The 19,325-nt window shown below is 53.9% G+C and overlaps 1 protein-coding gene across 5 annotated transcripts in view; it reads right to left on the reverse strand.

The window, feature by feature from the left end:
- Positions 1 to 19,325, reverse strand: part of TTC3 (tetratricopeptide repeat domain 3) — a 1,911,479-nt gene that overhangs the window by 23,135 nt on the left and 1,869,019 nt on the right. The window lies entirely within an intron of this gene.

The following is a 19,325-nucleotide window of genomic DNA, read 5'->3' on the forward strand; positions in this document are numbered from 1 at the left end:
GAAGAGGAGCTTCTGAGAGGGACACAGGTGTGACTTCGGCACATTGATGGAGAACCCCAGCTGGTGCAGGAGGTCTGCCGTCGTCTGGAGGTGGCTGACGACTGTCTGGGGCGAGCCCGCCTTCAACAACCAGTCGTCGAGGTAGGGGAAGACTGAAACCCCTAACCTGCGCAGATGAGCTGCGACCACCGCCATCACCTTCGTGAACACCCGTGGGGCGCTGGTAAGGCCGAAGGGGAGCACGGTAAACTGAAAGTGCTCGTGGCCCACCATGAACCGCAGGTAGCGCCGGTGGGCAGGCAGGACGGGGATATGAAAATAAGCGTCCTGCAAGTCCAACGCTACCATCCAGTCTCCTGGGTCCAGGGCAGCCAGGACCTGAGCCAGTGTTAGCATCTTGAACTTCTCCTTCCGGAGGAAGCCGTTGACGTTCCGTAGGTCCAAGATAGGGCGTAGGCCCCCTTTGCCCTTCTTGGGTACCAGAAAGTAGTGGGAGTAGCAACCACACCCTACTTCTGGCCCAGGAACGCGCTCGATGGCCCCCTTGGCCAAGAGGGCCGTAACTTCCTCCTGCAGAAGTCGCAAGTGATCCCCCGATACACGGTGGTTCTGCGGTGGCATGGCTGGAGGAGTCGCCTCGAAGGGGAGGGTGTAGCCCCTTCGGACGATCTGCAGCACCCACCTGTCCGACGTGACAGTGCGCCAGTGAAGGTGGTGATGGCGAACCCTGCCTCCCACTGGCGTCACATGGGCCTGAAAGCACGGACTAGGAGGGTTTAGAGGCGGATGCTGCGGGGGAAGGTGTGGACTGACCTCGCCGCTGCCCCCGACCACCAGGACGGCGGTTCCCACAGCCGCCACCGCGTTGGGTATTGCCCTGCGGTGCGTGGCTGGCGGCACGTGTGGGCGCACCCCTTCCGTGGCCACGAAAGGAGTGATAGGCAGCCGATTGCTGGCGCTGGCCCGAGAGGCCTAAGGACTTGGCCGTAGCCCTGGAGTCCTTAAAACGCTCAAGCGCATGGTCTGCCTTGTCGCCAAAGAGGCGACGGCCATCGAACGGCATGTCCATAAGCGTGCTCTGGACATCTGCCGAGAAGTTGGCGGACCTCAGCCAGGCGTGGCGTCTGACCGCCACCGTCGTTGCCATCGCTCTACCCAGCGAGTCAGTGGTATCCAGCTCACACCGGATGGAATATTTGGCTGCATCCCGGCCCTCCACAAGGGCTTGGCCGAGTTTGGCCCGTACCTCCAACGGACACTCTGGCAGCACTTCCGCGACCTTATCCCACACAGAGTGGATGTAACGTCCCAAGAGGCAGGCGGTGTTAGAAGACCGCAGGCCGAGGCTAATAGAGGAGAAGATCTTCTTCCCATACTGGTCATACCTCTTGGATTCCCGGTCCGGGGGCGCGGACGGGAATGCGGTCTGGGAATTAGAGGCCTGGATGACCAGGCTCTCGGGGGTAGGGTGGGAGGACAGAAAACATGGGTCGCCCGGGGCCGGGCGGTGGCGTCTGGCCACGTTCCTATCTACGGGCGAACCCGTAGCGGGCTTGGACCAAGTGCCCAGCAGAACGTCGGTCAAGGCCTCATTAAAAGGCAGCAGAAGCTCGGCCGAGCTTGACTGCGGTTTAAGGACCTCAGTGAGGTGGTTAGTCCTCACGGCCGCGACGGGGAGCTCAAGGCCCAAGGCCTTGGCAGCCCTCATCAGCACCACACCATATGTTGCCCCCTCCTCCGAAGTCACGGTAGGAGGGGAGACAAACCCAGTGTCTGGAGAGGTGTCCAGGCCACTGGCATCCCCAAGGTCTTATGTCCAGTCCTCACGAGACTGACACTCTCTGGTCAGAGGGTCCTCAGACCCCTCCCAGTCCTCTCCTTCACCCATCTCCTGAAATTCAGGGTCCTCAACCAATGGGGCCTGTTCATAAAAGTGAAAATCACCCAACGGCGTCTGGAGCGGCGCCCAACGGGGCCGTCCCGACGGCCGAACAGGAACGGAAGGAGGACCGGGGTCGGCGCCGCCCGAGGACGGCACCGGAGGCGACACCCGAGGGTCCGACGCCGGGGAGGTCGTCAGATCCACCGGCGACGAACCAGATCCAGAAGGAGGACCAGCGGCGTCCTGCGGCGCCAGGCCCGAAGGCGCCGGCGGCGTCGGAACAACTGAACCCCTCGGCGCCGGCGCCGTCGGGATAACAGGGACCTGCGGCGCCGGGCCCGAAGGCATCGGCGGCGTCGGGGCCGAAGCACCCGACGGCGTCGGGGCCGGAGCTGCCGACCCGCTAGGGCTCCCAGACGGGTCCGCTGGGCCCGGAGGCGCCGCGGAGCCCCTCGGAGGAGAGAGTTTCCTCATGGCCATGAGGAAGCGCTCGACCTCCTCCGGCGTCGCGTTGAGCCCAGGGACCGTAGGGTATGGGGCTGGACGCGGCGCCCGCGACTCCGACGGAGCCGCGTGGGCGGTGTCACCCGAGCCCCCGGCCGCATCGCGCGAGCGTCGGGGGGAGTCCGAGGAGCGATGACGCCGCTTGGACTTCTTGTGCCTCTTACCTGACGACGACTTCGACCCGGAGGAGTGCGGCCTACTCTCGGAGCTGTGGTGGCTCCGGGCCCGCGACCTGTCCCTCGACCTCCCATGGGATCGGGACCTCTCACGGCGCGGGGCCGACTGCCGGAGTTCGAGGCGCCTACAGGACCGCTCCCGTCTGGCTTTCGAAGAGAGGGCCCGGCAGTCGGAGCAGGCCTTGTCATCGTGGTCGACGCCCAAACACGACAAACAGACGCGGTGAGGATCCGTGACCGACATCAGCCGGTCGCAATCGTCACAAGGCTTGAAGCCGGGCATCCCTATCGGCACCTTTTCGGAGTCGAGAGACTTCGAAATAGTAATCAAAAAGGATCAAAAAAGTTTAGTAAAAATTGACTAGGGTTACTGGTTTTTCCAGATCTGCGCTTGCTGGCGCGGAAAAAAGAAGAACTGACGTCAGCACGCGGAGGCGGCGTCTAAGTACTCCGACGACGTCATCACGGCGCCCACGACGCCGACGACGGACGCGGAGCCGCAGACGACGCCTACCGACGCGCAAGGGTACTGCTACGCAAAAATCTCCGGATCCAGTCTAACGCCTGGGGATATTCTAAGGTAAGGAATCTAATACTAACGTGTCTCTTTCAGATACTACCATCTTAAAGTAATCATAGTGTGTATTTTTGTTGTTTATGGTCTTGTGGTAACTCTATATAAAGTCTACTTATTTTTTATATAAAACCTGTGTGGTGTCCATTTGTAGTGTTGTCACTGGGTTACTGTATGTGGTCACAACTGCTTAACTTTCAACGCCTCTGAAGTAAGCCTTGACTGCTCGCGCCACGCAACCTAGAGGGTGAGCAGGGGTTATTTTAGGAGTGAAATCCCCTTGTCCTGACTAGAGGAGAGGGTCCCTATTTGTCACAAGTACCTACCTGTGCCAACTAGAGACCCCCAAATCTAACAATTACGGAAAGAATTGGTCACCCAGTTAGTGAGTGCAGGGTTACATGCTGAACCTCAGCTGTGCTAACTCCTGAATGGTGCAACCAAGGTTGATACTCCAGGTAGCAAACAACTCATTACATTAAGCCCACTTTGTGGCCTCCAATCTCCGGTGCCCTTAACAGTTACACATGGAGCTTGAACCAGAGACAGTTTTCCGCCCTCCTCGGAAAAGAGAATAGGGGCTGGTGTTACTCCACTCCTGCAGGAAGCCACACAGCTGTGGGCCCAAAAGGCCAGTGTCAAAGCTGAAGTCACCTTTTAAGAGCAAATGGGGAACCCTTGGGAGAGGGGCAGCTCCATTGTTTAGGCAAAATAGCTGGAACCCAAGAAGTAGAGGGGAAACCTGTTGTCAAACCATTTTTTCAGGGGCATGTAGCCCCCTTGGTAGCCACACCCCTGGGCTGGGATAGGGAGCACTGGACGTTGAGAGAGGAGGTTCTGCCAAGTTGGGAGTGGGCAGACTGGAGCATCAAGGGGTAACCAGATGCCACACTTCCCTGGAAGTGGTCACCATGAGGGAGGAAACCTAGTAGCCCATTGGTTACTCACTGCGTCTACTGCCAAGCCAGGTCCTCCTTGGACCCCAAATAAGCATCCTGGGACCGGTTTCGGGGTACCACCCTCTTCAGCTAGGCTAGCTTGAATCCAGTGGCACAATGAGCACAGGACCCATGTCTGGGCAAACCCTTCCCACTTACTGCAACTATAGAAACACAAAATTGATGGACGGAATGCTGAACATTGACAAACATTCACCCTCAGTCACAGATCTGGGTTAAATCCATCATTTTTGCGCTCACCATGCTACTGGATGAACCAGACTGCGGCTACCTAACCCATGAGGTCTGTGGGTACCTCACCTTCGTCCCTGCAGAGGCTGGGAAGCATGTGTGGCTCGGTGGCAGGCAGGAAATTGGTGTGGTTGGAAGCCCCTTCTGTAGCTAAGAAAGGAGCGAAAGGCAGGTTGGTGGTGATGTGAGGTTGCCGAGAGGGCGTAGTCAGTGAGTCCTTAAAGTTCAGAATCTGCCTAGTCTCAGAAGAGAGAGGTGTCATTGCAGGCATGGACATAAGGGAAGCTTGAAGCTTGAACATCCCTCGAAAACCAATTGTCCTCAACCAGGCGTGACACCTCAGGGCACCTATTGATTAAACCACTCTGACCCCTTGAGTTGATTGTGTCCAATCCACAGCGAATTGTGAACATTGCTGCGTCTCTCTCATCGGCAACAGCCTGGGAGAGGATGACCCGCGCCTCCTCGGCGACCTGTTGCAGCAATTGCTCAAATATATCCTACAGAGTTTGGGAATAACAGTCTAAAAAGCATGCGGTATTCAAAGTCCCAAATACCAGGCTCGTGGATGAAAACATCTTCCCCATAGAGTACAGCCTCTTGGATTCATTGTACAGGGAGCAGTAGGGAATGCGCCCCGGAAAGTTGAGGCTGGTACCACCAAGCTCCCCGGAGTAGGGTGTTGGGTGAGGAAGTTAAGGTCCCCTGGCACGGGGCGGTGGTGGTGGGTGATCGTCCTATTTACAGGAGCCCCTGTGTTGGGTTTGGACCAGTTCCATCAACAGAACGTCAGTAAGGGCATCATTGAATGGGAGTAAATGTTAAGAAGAAGAGACTTCCAGTTGCAGCAGGTCTGTCAATATTTTGGTCTTGACTGCCACAGAGAGTAGCAGAGAGTCAAGGAACTCCATACCGCCATTGCTTATGAGGCTCCCTCCTCCATAGCCACGGTAGGGGGAGAAAGCAAACCAGTATCTGGAGAAGTACACTGGCTTCACCAAATTCCTCACACCGATCCATATTTGGGTCCTCTACTTATGGCTGGTATTCTAGCGACCCCTTCTATTTCCTCTCCAAGTTCTAGCCTTTGGAAATAGGGCTCAGGCTCCGATCAAGAAATCAGAGGCCCTGCTGGCGTCAGAGTTCGGCGATGCCCATCCGGATCCATGTCAGCGTCGAGGATCAAAATGGGGAAGGTCAAGGTGGTACAACTGGTGCTGGTCCGGAACCAGGAATGGATCCCAGGGGGCCCACCTGAGCCGGGAACAAAGCCGCTGGTGCAGAACCAGATTGGTGCCTCCTCCGACCCCAAGGCGCACCAAAAGGGTCAGGCTGTTCAAATATGAGGTGCGTTGCCTCATAAAGCTCCTTTAGCTGGACGGGCGTTGTTCCAGAAAAATCGGGGAGGCTGGAGTCGGCCCATGTTCCTAGGAACCAAGTCTCAAATGCTGATGCTCCCTCGTCACGTCAGCTGACGGACGAGGAGTCGTCAAAGACCGCTTCAACTTCTTACTCTTCTTCTTGTGCCTCTTACCTGAAAATTCCAAGGACTTGGAGTGGGAGGATGATGACTTCAGGCTCCGCAAACATTCCCCCGGGAACTTACCCAACCAGACCTCGATTTTCTCAGAGTTGCATGCTGGGCCGCCTTGAGCTTTAGGGACTGCTCCCTCAAAGCATTCAGGTTCATGTCCCGGCATTCGGTGCACAACTTTGTGGTCGCGCTCTAAACACCACAGCCAGATGAGGTGCGGATCAGTCACCAACAAAGGCAGATGACAGGCTCCACAGGGCTTAAAACCTGTCTTCATGGATGACACATCCTACCATACCAGAAAGAAACCTAAAAAACTCTCGACAGAAAGCACAGAAGACCCTTATTGGTTTACAGGGTTTAAATTAATAATCCCAAGTCTTCTATTTGTGGTAGTATGGTTGAGCTTCGAAGGCTTATTAGATAGTAGTGTTAAACATTTGTTGTACACACGTAATCAAAAAATGAGAGACGCACTCAAGAAGAAATTCAAGACGAATTTAGAAAAGAACAGATTTTTACATAATTTTAGACACGAAGATCATCAAAATCAGGTAAGTATTTTTAAAGGGTAGGAAAGTGCACCTTTTTGTCATGGTCGCCCCCACTTTTTGCCACTGGTACTGATGTTTTTCGACTGCGGTTCCCGTTATCTAGGCCCCAGTGACAGTGCTTTTTCCCTAACAAGGTACAATTATGTCATTGTATCACAATTGGCACAAATTTTAGCAATCCCTGTAAGTCCCTAATAAGTGGTACCCCAGGTACTAGGGCATGAGTACTAAAGAGGGTCCGTAAGGGCTGCAGCATGTATTATGCCAACCTATGGGACCCCCCATACAAATTTCAGGACCAGTTCATGGATCGCTACCTGTGCTCTTGTCACCTCTGAGTCAGGTGATCAATAAATCCTTGTCTAGTGTGGTCATTCCCAGTACTTGGTAGCAAGCCAGGGTGGTTCCTCTGCTCAAGAAACCTTCCCTGGACGCAGCCACACTGGAAAACGATTGCCCAATTTCTCTCCTCCCGTGGATCGCCAAGATCACTGAGACCCAATTTAGTTCTATCCTCACCAGATTTTTGGAAGTGAACAACTGCCTGGACATTTCTCAGAATGGTTTTTGCTCAGGCCACAGCACGGAGTCTGCTCTCCTGGCTGTCATTGAGCATCTCCGGCTTGCTCTAGACGAGGGACGTGCGTCAGCTCTGATTCTCCTAGACCTCAGTGCCGCATTTGACACTGTCTCCCATCAGATTCTATTGCGCAGGCAGGAGGAGGCAGGTGTTGTGGGCTCGGCCTTGGCTTGGTTTGCTTCTTTTCTCTCCAACCGGACCTTTCAGGTTGAGGCCCGGCTCTTCACTCCACGCTCCATGCCAACAAACAAGGGGTCCCTCAAGGCTCTGTGCTGAGCCCCACGTTTTTTAACTTTTATGTTCAACCTCTGGCGGCCCTGGACAGGAGTAGAGGGCTTACTATTGTATCATATGCTGATACACAGCTGGTAGTCACTCTCTCGGATGACACCGTGGGGGCAGCATTCAAGTTTAAGGACGCTGTTATGGTTGTCGCCGAGTGGATGACTCCCAACCCCCTCCAACTGAACTCCAGCAAGTCAGAGGCTCTGCTGGTGGGAAAAGATCAAGAGCTGTGGCGGGGGGGGGGGGGGGGGCTATTGCTTCGGTTTTTTGACCCATCTATCAGGCAAATGATTATTCAGGCCTCCATTTTATCAAGACTGGACTATGCCAATGCACTGTATTCAGGGGTAAAAAAGACCGAAACCCTGAGACTACAGCGAGTTCAAAACACTGCGGCTAGCACTGTTCTGGGTCTCCCTAGAACCTGCCCCACCTGTAGGGCAATACGTTGGCTACACTGCCTGCCGGTATCCAGCCGAGTGGAATTCAAGGTCCTTTGTACTGCGTTCACAATTCTGAAATCTTCCTCTCCTGGCATCCTGTCAAATTTGCTTTCACTCTATTCTGCTACATGCCAACTTCGCTCGACGGGACAACATCATCGACTGTGCATCGATTGAGGAGGGCGCAATCGGACGGGCGCTATTTCAGTTTACTGGCTGCCAAGCTTTGGAACACTTTGCCATTGCCCATTTGTGCCATGAACAACTACATGGCCTTTTGTAGGGCCATCAAAACTCATCTTTACCCCCTCACTCTAGTGCCTCCCTCTGGTTACCAGCCTCTATGTTCTGCTTCAGCGCTGGGACGTCTCTTTGCTGAGGCAGCTGTGCGCTATACAAAACATGCTAACATAACATAACTAACATGCTACCTGACATTGGACACTGCGTGTAATGGTGCAAACTGAGTGAAACACTCCATGGGACACTCACTGTGTTACTATGGCACACTCACTGCATCCAATTCATGTAAGTCACCCCCTACAGCGGGCGTTGTAGCCCTAAGGCAGGGTGCATTACACTACATGTGAGAGCATATCTGCATGAGCAGCTATGTCCATGTGGTGTCTAGTTCAATTACTAGATGGTGTAAGTGAACAGGGAAGCAATATTAAGTATATGTACTGATCATTACAAGATCCCCAGCTCCATGACAACTTTACTGAAAAGCGTGGTGTTTGGTATCAAACACTTTGTCTTAATAAAAGTGCACTGTTGCGAGTTCACATTTATTATTACATGCACCCAGAACGCACCTTCGAGGTGCCCCTTGAAAAACATACCAGTATCTAGTCTGTTGGCTAACTGGTATTGTCCAGCATGCCACAACAGACAAGTTTATGACCCCCTGCAGGTAAAAGCCCACTCTCTCTGGGGTCAGAAACAATGCGTGCTCCAGAGGAAGGTGTTCACACTTCCTCCAGCAGGATGGCTACTGATTTAACATATCAAGGCCAGGGGCTTCAAAGCCACAAAGAGAGCATTTGGGATTATTACTTAAAGCCCTTTAAGCCAATAAGGGTTGTCTGGACTTACTACTTATTGTACCTCATTTTGGTACACTACATAAATAGACATGCTTCCTACATGGAATTATAGATTTCTGTAGAAACTGGAAATACAGGCGAATAACGGTTTAGAGGTATGAGCCTCGAACACAGTAATGTTATCCTGTAGGAGAAACATGCACTGCATAGATATACTTGCAAACGTTTTTGGAGGGTGCCTTCTAGGAACCTGGTGCTTAGGGGCCAAGAAGCCACCAGGAGTTCGGTTTTACCTGCCCTGGTGTGTCCTGGTGAAGAGGTGCTGGTCAGGTTGGTAGCTTCGAGCGATACACGTTAAAGTCTATGGGAGAAGTATCTGAAAAAGAAAGGCTGCAAGTATGGACTTGGGGACAAGTCCAGCAGAATCTAAAAGGGGGGTCAACTCTTGAGGGTCCCTAGAGCACAGGCACATACTCGGTTCGCGTGAGCCTGGGCTGGTGGGCTCTGGTGCAGATGTGTTTTGTCCGGTGGCCCGCTGTAGTTAGAGGCTCTAACTTGGCTTTGGTGACCTGGACACAGTTTTGATGATGAGAAGCTATAAAGGACAACTGTGGAGAGGCTTGAATGGAGTACACATCAGATACTTAAGGACAAGACTGAGTTCCCACTGGGGCATCACAAACTGAGATGGGGAAACATGTTGCAGCCCTTTATTTCAATTATTTAAATTAAGAGGGCTAATTAGGTAACGGCAAGAAAGCAGAAAGGCAACTCAGAACAAGACCTTGCCGGAAAAGAGAGAGCACTAATAATAAAATGCCAAACAGTTTGGCCTCGAAAGAGTCAATATGTCAAGCAAACAAACCACAAATTGGTCCAAACGACAGGCGTGTACAGTTTTTGTCGCGGAATGCCGGTCTAACAAGATGGCATCAACCATCTCCGTAGTAAGGCCAAAGGTGTTCAGCTGTTGCCCCTGAAGAACAAGTTACTTACCTTCGGTAACCATATATCTGTAAGAAACATTAGTAGTGATTTATTTATTTATTTATTTATTTTGTATACTTATATAGCGCGGGCCTGTCGCCCAAAGGGCATCCTGGCGCTTGAGATCCGATCAACAACGCTTCCACTGCTCAGCCAGTCCTAGGGAAAAGATAGGTTTTTAGGGCTTTCCTAAACGGAAAGTAGTCCCTATGACTTCTCAAAGGGAGTGGCAGGGAGTTCCAGAGTTTGGCCGCTGCGACACTAAACGAGCGGCCACCCATCCTTACTCTCTGGAACCTCGGGACCACAAGCAATTGTGCCGAAGAAGAGCGAAGGGGCCGCGGGGCAGAATACCAGGCAAACATATTCTGCAATGGCACTGGGCCCTGTCGGTGTACCGCCTTAAACACTAGGCACGCCGCTTTAAATAGTACGCGCAAGTGCACCGGCAGCCAATGTAGATCTCTTAAGGCTAGGGTGGAGGAGCTAAGGTTAGGGTGAGAAAGAGCCACCTTAGCGGCCATATTCTGCACCCGTTGTAACTTCCCCAGTAGATTTTTTGGTGCCTCCAGATGTAGCGCGTTGCAGTAGTCTAGACGACTCAGTATGGTCCCGCGAACCACTTCCCGCAAGGCCTGTACGGGGAGAAGGGGCAGGACTTTACGCAGCATGCGTAACAGCATCATGCACGAAGAGATGGTCTTATTAACATGCAAGTCTAGCTGTAAATTTGGGCCGAAAATCACCCCCAGATTACGAGCTGACTCCGCAGCCGACACTGTCTCGGGAAAAGTAGCAGGCCACAAGTTCTCCGGAAGTGTCCGCGGAATCCGGTCCATGGAGCAATGAAGCACCTCGGTCTTTGTGCTATTAAATTGTAAGGAATTGGCCCGAAGCCAATCCGCAGTAGCTGCCATGCAGCGATGGAATGTCTCCAGCGGGACCGCATTATTTCCTTCCAGGGAGAAGACCAGCTGGGTATCATCAGCATAATTAAATGCCGAGATACCGAAGGATTTTATAAGCTGGACCAGAGGGCGGAGGTAGAGATTAAAAAGTATAGGGCTGATGGCCGAGCCCTGTGGAACCCCCTGCCCTACTTTCCGCCGCTCCGACCGAAACGGGGGGGGCGCGACCATCTGCTGCCGGTTATTAAGGTAAGATACCAGCCAGTCTCTTGCCCCCTCTGTGACCCCGCACTCCTCGAGCCTCCTGATGAGGGTCCGATGGCAAACCGTATCGAACGCGGCCGACATGTCGAGCAGCACCAAGAAGGCTGCCCGACCACTGTCGACGCGCGAACGAAGATTGTCCAATACGGTTACCAGTGCGGATTCCGTCCCATGCGCAGGACGGAAACCAAACTGTGACTCATCGAACCACCCGATTTCTTCCAGGAAGCCTGAGAGTGAGCGGGTCACCCACTTTTCCACGATCTTAATAGGAAAGGGGAGCAGAGAGATTGGCCTATAGTTGGAGAGACAGGCGGGGTCCAGGGTCGGTTTCTTAAGCAGTGGTGACACGACTGCCAGCTTCCAGCACTCAGGGACCGTTGCCAAGTCCAAAGACTGGAGGCAGATGGAGTACAGAGGCTGGAAGAGTTCCGCCTGAAATGTCTTCCAGAATTTGGGTGGCAATGGATCAAGCGGAGAACCAGACGACACCGTACGTGCCAGGCTGCAAAACTCCTCAAAGGAGGGAGTGGGGAAGTGTCTTAATTGGGGTCGACTGGGCACCGCTTCTGGAGCTCCTAGGCTGGACACATGACCGCTCGGCCGGGACCAACTGGGCGAGGTGTCCGGGGCTGCCCAGGCTGCCTGACTAGAGGCAAGCCTACTCTGCAATGTTGGACCGGCCACAACGCCCGAGGCCTCCAAACCAAGGGCATAGATTCCTTACCTTAGAATTACCCCTAGGCGTCAGACTGGATCCGGAAAGTTTTCGTCAGCAGTACGCCTGAGCGTTGGTAGGTGGCGTCGTGCCGCTCCGCGTCCGTCGTTGGTGTCGTGGTCGCCGAGATGACGTCACGGGCGCTACTTAGACGCTGCCCATGCACGCTGACATCAGTTCTGTACACGACTTTCCGTGCCAGTAATGCAGAGCCATGCATGAAACTGACCACTGGTGCATTGAAACTAGGGCCCTGAAAGGGATGACCTTAACCCTAGAAATCAGTTCGTAGAATGGGGAGGATGGCTGGGGTGGTAAGGAATCTATCACTACTACTGCTTCTTACAGATATATTGTTACCGAAGGTAAGTAACTTGTTCATATGAAAGAAACACATAGTGATAGATTCCTTACCTTAATATAGATACCCCAGCAATACCAACCCCAGTGGTGGTTCTGCGAACCAAGATCACACCAGAAAGTGACGGAGAACAGAACGGCCAAAGAAGCTGCCTCTCCGGACTTGGCTGTCCAGACAGTAGTGGAGAAGTGTGGCTCACTGGTTAGAAGAGGCAGAGTGGAAAAGTGTGGCTCACTGGTTAGAAGAGGCAGACCCTGAAGCAGAGGTCAGACCCGGGACCAGGGTTCAATTCCCGACGCGGCAGGGTCTTGAGCCCAAATATCCATGGACTCGATAATTCTCGTTTCGGTGCCTACTCGAATCACGGGTTTACACTCTGCAGCTCTGGGCATTAGCTGCTTAATCTCCACTACGGCCCCCCCCCCGCGGCGGGATGCCTGGCTTTCACCTTGGGGATGCCCAGTACGGGTATCTCACAGGGAAAAAGCCAGGACGGGTTCCCAAGGCAAGCGCCGAGATGCCTACAGGTAATCGAGCGCTATATAAGAACGCATAATAATAATAATAATAATAATAATAATTAGTAAAAGTGTGCAACAAGGCCCACGTAGCTGCCTGACAGATGTCTTGCAGGGGGACACCACGTCCCAATGCAGTAGTGGCTGCAGTAGCTCTGGTGGAATGAGCACGCTGGCCCACCGGAGGTTCCTTTTTAGCCAACGAGTACCGCCCAAACGTTCGTGGTGCCAACTTAGCCAAAGAGTTGGTGTGGTTGAGATAAAATGAGAGTGCACGCTTTAGGTCCAGACGGTGGAACCTCTCTTCCTCCCTGGAAGGATGTGGAGGTGGAAAGAAGGTGGGTAAGGTAACAGTCTGGCCAATGTGAAAGGCCGTAACAACTTTGGGCAAAAAGGAAAGACGGGGCCTGAGCACAACCTTGTCCGGATGGACTGAAAGGAAAGGAGGCTTATAAGAAAGAGCCTGGAGCTCGCTCACTCGCTTAGAGGAGGTGATGGCCACCAGGAAGGCAGTCTTTAAGGTCAAGAGACGAAGAGGACAGTTGTGAAGGGGCTCAAAGGGAGCCCACATTAAGTATGTAAGAACCAGGTTCAAGTCCCACTGAGGCCTCACAAAAGGAATAGGAGGAAAAAGGTGTGTAATGCCTTTGAGAAATCTATTTACAACAGGGGACTTGAAAAGAGAGGGCTGATCAGGGAGCCTGAGAAAGGCCGAAATAGCAGAAAGATAGCCCTTGATAGTGCCCAGAGCAAAGCCCTGCTGGGCCGAAGAAAGAAGGAACAGTAGTACTTCAGAAAGAGGGGCAGAAAGGGGATCCACAGCCTTTGCTGTGCACCACGACACAAATTTGTTCCACCTACAGGCGTATACCACTTTAGTGGAGGGACGCCTAGCTGCCAGAATGACATCACAAACTTCAGGAGGCAAGTCAAAAGGAATCAACCGCAGCCGCTCAATCTCCACGGAAAGAGATGAAGGCTGGACAGAATCGGGTGGAGGACCGTCCCCTGCTGATGCGACAGTAGATCCTCCCGAAGAGGCAGTCTCATTGGAGGATCGATGCTCATACTGAGTAGCTCGGGATACCATACTCTTCGAGCACAGTCCGGAGACACAAGGATGACTTGTGCCGGTCGCGCCTGATGTTCTTCAGCAATCTGGGCAAAGTGGAATAGGCGGAAAGGCGTACAACAGACCGCAACTCCACTCGAGACGACAAGAGATGCCGAGTGAGTGCCGCTTTGGAAATTCCAACACGTAGAACTGATGACATTGCACGTTTTCTTGGTGGCGAATCGATCTAACCAAGGCTCTCCCCACTGCTGAAAGAGACCTTGCACCACCTCCGAGTGAAGACGCCATTCGTGATCCATCATGCACCTCGACTGAGTTTGTCCGCCCTGGCGTTCAGAGAACCTGCCAGGTGTTGAACAACCAGGAAAACGCCCTGATGTTCCATCCATGTCCAGAGACGCAGAGCCTCCTGACTTAGGGTCCACAATCCCACCCCGCCCTGTTTGTTGCAGTACCACATGGCGGTGGTGTTGTCTGTGAACACCTGCACTACTCTCCCCTTGACAGATGGAAGGAATGCTTTCAATGCAAGCCGGATCGCCCGAAGCTCCAGACTGTTGGTGTGGAGCTTGGACACTGCCGGAGACCAGAGGCCTCTGATCTCAGCCTCTCCCGAGATCTGGACATGATCGGGCAGGTTCCCTTGATGCTGCGCCCTGAAGAAGGCTTATCTAAAAATAATGAACATGTGTGAAACGAAGAACTTATGTTGAAGTGGCACTTTTATTCATCAAGTCATTAACACATAGGAAAATATATTCATCAATTCATTAGCCTTAGAAAGAATATTTTAAAAAGCACAATTTCATCAGTCAAAAATAGTAACATAAAATGAATAATACTAAGGCGCAAGTGCCTAGAAGGCAAACCTTAAATGAGAAACCTAACCATCCAAGAATTACAATGCTTAAAGTACATTAAATGCAATGAAAGGGTGAAATTACATGGTCCTGGGGCACTGGACCACGGCAGCTTAATTTGTGGGGGTGCTTCTGCAAAACTATGACAAAATAGACGTGTAAACGATAGAAATTGAATGCTAGGAATGCACACGTTAAGTTAGGAAAAACAAACATTATTGCTTTGCAATTGCAGCACAAGTTACTACTTGTGTAACGATATATCTGTAAGAGACATTAGTTAGTATTAGATTCCTTACCTTAGAATATCCCCAGGCGTCAGACTGGATCCGGAAACTTTTGCGTAGCAGTACCCTTTCGCGTTGGTAGGCGTCGTCTGCGGCTCCGCGTCCGTCGTCGTGATGACGTCGTCGGAGTACTTAGACGCCGCCTCCGCGTGCTGACGTCAGTTCTTAGACACAGCTTTTCCGTGCCAGAAACGCAGAGCCATGTTAAAAACCAACACTGGTGCCATTGAAACTAGGGCCCTGAAAGGGGGTAACCCTAACCCTAGATATCGGTTCGCAGAACGGGGAGGATGGGTGGGTCGGTAAGGAAACTAATACTAACTAATGTCTCTTACAGATATATCGTTACACAAGTAGTAACTTGTGCATCTGAAAGAGACACGTTAGTATTAGACTCCTTACCTTAAAATAGATACCCCAGCAATACCAACCCCGGTGGTGGGTCTGCGAACCAATAATCACACCGGAAAGTCCTGGAGGACAGGACGGCCAAAGAAGCCATCCCTCTGGACTTGGCTGTCCAGGCAGTAGTGTCTTGCAAACGTGTGCAGCGATGCCCACGTAGCTGCCTGACAGATGTCTTGTAAGGGCACTCCCCGGCCCAGGGCAGTTGTGGTCGCCGAGGCTCGGGTAGAATGAGCCCACAATCCAACAGGGGGCTCCTTTTTAGCCAAGGAGTAGCATGCCTGGATACACAAGATGATCCACCGGGAGATGGTCCTCTTGTGCACCGCTTTCCCCTTCTTAGCGCCCACGTAACCAACAAAGAGTTGGTCATCCACCCGGAACTGTCGTGTGCAATCCAAGTAAAATGAGAGCGCACGTTTTGGGTCCAGACGGTGGAGCCGCTCTTCCTCTTTAGAGGGATGCGGCGGCGGGAAGAAGGTTGGCAAGGTGATAGACTGCCCGATGTGGAAGGCCGTGACAACCTTGGGCAGGAAAGATGTCTTAGTACAATACCACTTTGTCCGGATGGACAGAAAGGAAAGGTGGAGTACAAGAAAGGGCCTGGAGCTCACTCACTCCCCTGGCAGAGGTGATGGAAACCAGGAAAGCAGACTTCAGAGTAAGAAGGCGGAGAGGACAGTTGTGAAGTGGCTCAAAGGGAGCGCACATCAGAAACGTAAGAACCAGATTCAAGTCCCACTGAGGCATCACAAACGGAACAGGAGGGAATGTGTGTGTGATGCCCTTTAGAAATCTATTTACAATAGGGGACTTGAACAAAGAAGGTTGATCAGGCAGCCTTAGAAAGGCTGAAAGGGCAGAAAGGTAGCCCTTGATAGTGCCCAGAGCTGAGCCCTGCTGGGCAAGAGAAAGAAGGAAGAGAAGAACCTCAGAAAGAGGGGCAGCAAGAGGATCCACAGCCTTTGCTGTGCACCATGCCACAAATCTGTTCCACCTGCAGGCGTATACCGACTTTGTGGAGGGATGCCTGGCTGCCAGAATGACGTTACAGACTTCAGGAGGCCAGTCAAATGGCCTCAACTGTCGCCGCTCAATCGCCAAGCATGGAGGTGGAGACTGGACAGGTTCGGGTGGAGGACCGTCCCCTGTTGCTGTGACAGAAGGTCCTCCTGAAGAGGCAGACGAACCGGGGGATCGACTGACATACTGAGTAGCTCTGGATACCAGTACCTTCGTGCCCAGTCCGGAGCCACAAGGATGACTTGGGCCCGGTCGCGCTTGATCTTCTTCAGCACTCTGGGCAGAAGTGGTATAGGCGGAAAGGCGTACAATAGACCGCAACTCCACTCGCGACGAAAAGCGTCTCCGAGCGAGTGCCGCCTTGGAAATTCCAACGCGCAGAACTGATGACATTGCGCGTTCTCTTCGGTGGCGAATAGATCTAACCAAGGCTCTCCCCATTGCTGAAAGAGGCCTTGCGCCACGTCCGAGTTCAGACGCCATTCGTGATCCATCATGCACTGACGGCTGAGCTCGTCCGCCCTGGCGTTCAGAGAACCTGCCAGGTGTTGAGCCACCAGGGTCACGCCCTGGCGTTCCAGCCATTGCCAGAGGCGCAGAGCCTCCTGGCAAAGAGTCCACGACCCCACCCCGCCCTGTTTGTTGCAGTACCACATGGCACCTGCACTACACTCACCCGGACAGAGGGGAGGAATGCCTTCAGTGCTAGACGAATCGCCCGTAACTCCAACAGGTTGATGTGGAGCCGGGCCTCCGCCGGAGACCAGAGGCCTCTGATATCCGCCTCTCCCATGTGGCCTTCCCAGCCCTGGAGGGACGCGTCCGTCACAACTACGTGCTCCGGGTGGGGAAGGGAGAGGGATCTGCCGCTGACCCAACCGCGGTCTGTGAGCCACCACTACAGCTGTCCCACAGTGCCCTCCGAGATCAGGACGTGGTCGGACAGGTTGCCCTGATGCTGGGCCCACTGAAACTTCAGGTCCCACTGCAGAGCCCGCATCCGCCACCTGGCGTGATGCACCAGTAGGATGCAGGAGGCCATCAGCCCCAGAAGCCGCAGCGTCAACCTGACCGAGACCCGGGATAACGGCTGAAAGATGGGAATCAGAGCCTGAATATCGCGGACCCGCTGTTCGGGTGGATAAACCGAAACCGCGCCGAGTCGAGAACCGCTCCGATGAAAAGGAGCTTATGAGAGGGGCACAGGTGTGACTTCGGCACATTGATGGAGAACCCCAGCCGGTGCAGGAGGTCTGCCGTAGTCTGGAGGTGGCTGACGACTGTCTGGGGCGAGCCCGCCTTCAACAACCAGTCATCGAGGTAGGGGAAGACTGAATCCCCTAACCTGCGCAGATGAGCTGCGACCACCGCCATCACCTTTGTGAACACCTGTGGGGCGCTGGTAAGGCCGAAGGGGAGCATGGTATACTGAAAGTGCTCGTGGCCAACCGTGAACCGCAGGTAGCGCCAGTGGGCTGGCAGGACGGGGATGTGGAAATAAGCGTCCTGCAAGTCCAACGCTACCATCCAGTCTCCCGGGTCCAGGGCAGCTAGGACCTGAGCCAGTGTCAGCATTTTGAACTTCTCCTTCCGGAGGAAGCCGTTGACGTTCTTTAGGTCCAAGATAGGGCGTAGGCCCCCTTTGCCCTTCTTGGGTACCAGAAAGTAGTGGGAGTAGCAACCACACCCTACTTCTGGCCCAGGAACGCACTCGATGGCCCCCTTGGCCAAGAGGGCCGTAACTTCCTCCTGCAGAAGTCGCAAATGATCCCCCGATACACGGTGGTTCTGCGGTGGCATGGCTGGAGTAGTCACCTCAAAGGGGAGGGAGTAGCCCCTTCGGACGATTTGCAGCACCCACCTGTCCGAAGTGACAGTGCGGCAGTGGAGGTGGTGATGGCGAACCCTGCCCCCCACTGGCGTCACATGGGCCTGAAAGGACGGACTAGGAGGATTTAGAGGCGGATGCTGCGGAGGAAGGTGTGGACTGACCTCGCCGTTGTCCCCGACCGCCGGTTCCCACGGCCGCCACCGCGTTGGGTATTACCTTGCGTAGCGTGGCTGGCAGCACGTGTGGGTACACCCCTTCCGTGGCCACGAAAGGAGTGAAAGGCAGCCGATTGCTGGCGCGGGGCCGAGAGGCCCAAGGACTTGGCCGTAGCCCTGGAGTCCTTAAAGCGCTCAAGCGCATGGTCTGCCTTGTCGCCAAAGAGGCGACGGGCATCAAACGGCATGTCCATCAGTGTGTTTTGGACATCGGCCGAAAAGTTGGCGGACCTCAACCAGGCGTGGCGTCTGACCGCCACCGTCGTTGCCATCGCTCTACCTAGTGAGTCGGTGGTATCCAGCCCACACCGGATAGAATATTTGGCTGCATCCCGGCCCTCCACAAGGGCTTGGCCGAGTTTGGCCCGTACCGCCAACGGACACTCTGGCAGCACTTCCGCAACCGTATCCCACAGAGAGTAGGTGTAGCGGCCCAAAAGGCATGCGGTATTGGAAGACCGCAGTCCCAGACTAAGGGACGAGAAGATCTTTTAACCGTACTGCTCGTACCTCTTGGGATTCCCAGTCCGGCGGCGCCGACGGGAATGTGGTCTGGGAATTGGAGGCCTGGATGACCAGGCTCTCGGGGTGGGATGGGTGGACAGGAAACATGGGTCGCCCGGGGCTGGGCGGTGGCGTCTGGCCACGTTCCTATCTACGGGCGAACCCGTAGCGGGCTTGGACCAAGTGCCCAGAAGAACGTCGGTCAAGGCCTCATTAAAGGGCAGCAGAGGCTCGGCCGAGCTTGACTGCGGTTTAAGGACCTCAGTGAGGAGATTAGTCCTCACGGCCGCGACGGGGAGCTTAAGGCTCAAGACCTTGGCAGCCCTCATCAACACCACACTGTAGGTTGCCCCCTCCTCCGAAGCCACGGTAGGAGGGGGGACAAAACCAGTGTCTGGAGAGGTGTCCAGGCCACTGGCCTCCCCAAGGTCTCCTGCCCAGTCCTCATAAGACTGACACTCTCGGGTCAGAGGGTCCTCAGACCCCTCCCAATCCCCTTCATCACCCATCTCCTGATACTCAGGGTCCTCAATCAACAATGGGGCCTGTTCATAGAAGTGAGACTCCCCAAGCGGCGTCTGGAGCGGCGCCCATCGGGGCC

The sequence above is a fragment of the Lissotriton helveticus genome, chromosome 8 (assembly GCF_964261635.1).
Source record: "Lissotriton helveticus chromosome 8, aLisHel1.1, whole genome shotgun sequence".
In the NCBI taxonomy this organism is placed as follows: Eukaryota; Metazoa; Chordata; class Amphibia; order Caudata; family Salamandridae; genus Lissotriton; species Lissotriton helveticus.